This window comes from Chinchilla lanigera, unplaced genomic scaffold, assembly GCF_000276665.1.
Source record: "Chinchilla lanigera isolate Chin_1 unplaced genomic scaffold, ChiLan1.0 scaffold00057, whole genome shotgun sequence".
Classification (NCBI taxonomy): Eukaryota; Metazoa; Chordata; class Mammalia; order Rodentia; family Chinchillidae; genus Chinchilla; species Chinchilla lanigera.
Genome location: NW_004955458.1, coordinates 1,221,239 through 1,225,817, shown reverse-complemented (window position 1 = coordinate 1,225,817; position 4,579 = coordinate 1,221,239). Strand labels below are relative to the sequence as shown.

Genomic DNA, 4,579 nt, shown 5'->3' with positions numbered 1-4,579 from the left:
ATAGGATAGGAGGGCACCAGGGACCAAGGCCTAGGAGCTCTACCAACTGCATCCACTGACCTGGTTGCTGCTACCCAGGCCCCAGGCCCCACTTCAGGTCTCTAATAGTCCTGAGGTGCTCCTAACCACGTCGGTAAAGTGGGAGGGGGGCAATTTCAGGGGCCAGTTTTCTAGTTGGGGAGGGTGGAGATAACATTTAGGGTTGTTTAGAGCATTAAGTTTAACCAGAACCCGCCCCCCCATCACTTTCTGACCACCTTCCCTTCCCTTCCCATTAGAATTCCACTTTAAAAAGAAATAATTGGAACTAAAAATGGCTGTACCAGCTGAGCCAGAGGACAGGAAAAGAAGCTGCGAGATCCAGGAGAAAGGTGAGTCCTCTGTAAATACCCCTACACCAACAATACCTTCTCTCGCCTCTCCCATGCTCCCAGTCTCAGGGCAACCCCGGAGGAAAGGACTGAGGGTCCCAGTGCAGACTTCTTCCGCCCGAAGCCTTCAGCTGAGCCCACCGGCTGTCCACTGCCACCCGCTGTGGCTTCGGGTCTCTCCATCTCAGGCCGGCTGTGGCTCCGCCTTTCTCTCCAGTCTCCCTGCCTTCCTCCATTCCTGCCTCCCAGCCTAGTTCCCTGAGACCAACAAATATCTAATATACTTGCTTCTCCCGGACACACGGCCTGGGCTGAGCCAGTTCAGCACTAGAAATCGCTGCAGCAGTACCGCGTCCTCGCACGGTCCCCACTTTGCTCCCAATCCCACCAGCTGCAGCCTCCTTCCTTGCCAGTCGCTGGGTCAAAACGCTCCTCTCTCACTTCCCTGCTTCTCTCCCTTTCTTTCCGTCTCTGGATCCCAGGAATGAATACATCCAAGTCTCCTACCGCACCGCAGCAGCCCGCCCCATCCCTGCTACTCACTCGCTTCTCCTTACCGAATATACCGCTTTGTTTTCTGAAGGAACCCGTAATATTCAGACATGTAAGCTGTAAATGAACTTTTCTTTATGGCGTTTAATTTTCTTTCCAGTTCTTACGTCCTGCTGCACTTCGAGGTGGAATGAAACAGATTTAGAAGTCTGTAGTAGGGGAGAGGGGAGCGGAGAGATCGAGCTGAGAGTTACCGTGTGGAAAAGATACAGAAGACTGGGGGGGGGGGAGGAGAAAGAGAGAGAGAGGCGGGGTGGGGGAGGGAGGGAGCCCCAGCTGGCAGGGAGCGCAGCCAGACAGAGAAAAAGAGAAAAAAGTTTCCTGGAGTCTTCATTAGTTGACTTTCCTGTCCGGAGCTTCCCCTAGCCGGCAGCACTCACCCCCAATAAAGGAATGAGGACAGTCTTTATTTTTTTAAGGTCTCATAGAGTCCAGTGTTTACAAGACCAGAAATACCACTGCCGAGTCCTTCTGGAGAGAAAGACTGAAATAGAGGACTGTCGCCTTCCTTATAAGGTACGATGCTAACTTGACCTTCACTTTGTCATGGCGCCCCCGCCCACCCAGACTGCTGCTCGCCGCCAGGCAGAGCCCGAGCAACCACTGACCCTTGCCTCTCTCTGCCTGTCTCCCTCCCTCCCACCTCTCTTTCAGTCCTTGTATTTTCTTTTTTTTTCCTGCCTTTTCCTTTTCTTTCCTTCCTTGCTTTGTTTTCTCCTCCCATCCTGCCTGTCCCCATTCTTTCACTTATTCCTTGTTTTCTTGCCTGTGGTTTCATATTTTTCCTCCACTCTCTTGTCTTGCTCTCCACTTTTGCTTCGAGGGCAATCTCTTCCCCCTTCTCCCAGAGCCTTCTGGTCTCCTGACTCCCAGAAACAAGACAGAAATGTTTTCAGTGTTCCCCTTATTCCACCTTGAGCTGGCCTCTGTGGTGCCACTTGGGCTTTTGACCCTTTGTATGCATCCTTGGGGCAGAGGCTCTAGGAAAGAAGGCCGATCTGTGATCAAAAAAGGCTTCACTCCGGGGTGAATTACATCCACTTGGGGTTGGCAATGAACATGGCTTCTCATAAATCCCTTCTTGTTGTCACTGGCCTCACCTGCCATGTTTTCATAATCATAGCGGCCTGGTGCTGAGAGCTAAGCTCTTGATTGTGGGGAAACAGGGAAAGTACAGCTCCTCTGCTCCCTAGACTGAGAGGGGCAGAGTTCAATACCAAGTAGTTGTTCACTCTTCTCTGGGCTCTATAGCTCCAAAACCCCCAAAGATTTCCCTTTAGACATCCAGGGCAGGAGTTCAGATCATTAGGGGTTTCTGGAGGTTCCCATACATGTAGAAATAGGAAAAAATAAGACTTTCAGAGCCTCTCTACCATGGTTTTTGCAGCCTCCCAGGCCCAACAAATCCTCCAGCATTAACTCTAATCATATCTTGTGTGGCTATAAAATAATATAATCGACACCCCTATAATTACCTATTACCCATTTACTTGTGATGATTACAACACTAGAGGAGATAGATCTGTGTGGTCAAAGGGAAGCCAAGCAAATATCAAAAATGAAACTGGATCAGAGGCTTTCAGACTGGATCTCTTGTATTTTCTTGAGTATGTTTCAAAATCCCTAAGCTCTTACCTGGGGCCTCCTTGACTTAGGAGTAGCCATTTTGTAGGACTTAGGGTGATACTGAGAGACCCTACCATCTTCTTTTTCTCTATATCCCATACACCCCCTGGCCCCTCCTCCTTCTCCTCTGCACAGACACCAGAGAGGGTCAGACAATAAAAGGGAAATGCTTTCTCTTACTCCCCCTACAATTATCCGGATAATTGCATGAATTCTTCCTTGAATACCACTGTGTAGTCAAGGTCGGGATTTCAGCAGGAAGTGCAAGGGACAGGATTCCAAATGGGGGAAGCTGAAAGTCCTGCGTTCTTACATTCCCAGACTTTATAGTTCTGTCTAGTGTTACATTGTTTCTTCAGGCAAAGATCTTTGTTCCCCTTCAGTCATATTTTTCTCTTTCCCCTCCCTATCCCCCCCCCCCACCCTTGGTCCCTTTAAAGGAGACTCAGATCATCTGCTCTTAATAGATGACTATAAAAGTAAAATTAATTCCCCCTTGCCCTTTAATATCAATATCTCTCTGTTAAGTATGCACATCGGCAAGAATAAACAGAATTAAGTGCTACAACCTAAACCAGCAATTACACCCAAGGTGTTTCTTTTTTTAAAAAATTTTATTTTCATTGGGTCTGGCTTATCTGGGGGTGTTCACTCTGGTGTGAGATAACCAGGGGGTATTTGTATTTTTTTTTTTTTTTTACAAGCTCATTGGAGTCTGCGCCAGCACGGTAGAAAAAGCAACCTCGAAGCCAGAGAGAGAGAGAGAGTGCGCGCTAAAGGAAGAAAGACACTCAGCTCGCCAGCCGGAGATGAAAGGGAACCACGCAGAGCAATGCAGGGAAAGGAGCCAGGCGGCAGGTCCCCGAACAAATGTCGCAGAGGGCAGGACAGGCACTCATGGACAGAGGTTTCTATATTTTTAATTTTTAAACCTGAATTTGGGCTGGACCCGAAGAAAAGGGAAAATTCAGGGATGGGGAAGGGGGAAGCAGTTATCTCGGTTCTTGCTGGCAGCATTAACACCTAAGGAGGAAAGAAGGATGGCTAAACCCGAGTGGGCACGGGGCAGCGCCGGGGCAACAGCCGTGTGCTGCTCACACGCCGCAGGGCCCGGTCCTGGAAGCCCCCCCTCGTGGCCGCCGGAGCTTCCTTGCTCTCCTTATCATCTCCATCTTTATGACGAGGCTTGTTAACAAGACCAGCGAGCTGGCCACGCACATCTATCTCAGCCGCTTGCGCTCAGCCGAGCAGTGGCCGGCGGGGGGACTGGGAGGCGCTAATTAATTGATTCCTTTGGACTGTAAAATATGGCCGCGTCTACACGGAACCCGTGGACTCATAAACAATATCTCTGCTGGATGTGAGCACACTGTCTTTCAAAGAATTTTGCCATAGGTATGTGTCAGAGAGTTCTGGGGTTTTAGTTGCTAAGACCCAAGTGGGACTAATTTTTAGGAGGCCAGAACAGCTCAGTGTCAGAAAATGGCTCTCCAAAAAGCATTGGGAATGGACTTAGTTGAGAAAAACGGGTAAAAAAAACCGCACCTTGGGCTGTGGGATAGTCTTTCTCTGGTGCTTGTGTAGACCCAGTGCAGATTAAGGATGGGAACCAGTGGCTAAGAAGGCCGGCATTCTTTCCACCCTAGCTGGGTGTAGGGCAGTGGGCCTTCCCAGATTTGTGAGAGATCTAGAAGCCCACCCCCTGTTTCATGTTGCTCCCTAGACTCAAGAATTTAAAATAAAAATGTAAAACTTAAACAAACCTTACCCTTCAGGAACCCTTGAGCGCCCAGCACACCGCCAAGAATCAAAGAGCCTGCTACATACCTTGCCAGAGCCTGAAGGCTTCCCCCTTTCTGCCTGGCAGCAAGGAGTGTTTCTGTAACACATTTACCTTAGACCTAAAAGAGTGCATCGAGACACATGAGGTGACCTAGTTATACAAGGCTCGTTCTATACGTATGATTATGCAGTGGACCCTGATGCGAACAGGACTTAGTATGTTCTAAATATGTATTCCAGCTTCAGGT

General features: G+C 49.1%; 1 long non-coding RNA gene across 1 annotated transcript; it reads left to right on the top strand.

Moving 5' to 3' along the window:
* Positions 1 to 286: 286 nt before the first annotated feature.
* LOC102026399 lies at positions 287 to 4,579 on the top strand. The gene is made up of 3 exons (XR_262959.1): positions 287 to 371; positions 1,343 to 1,439; positions 3,254 to 4,579. It is a non-coding gene; the product is annotated as an uncharacterized LOC102026399 (long non-coding RNA).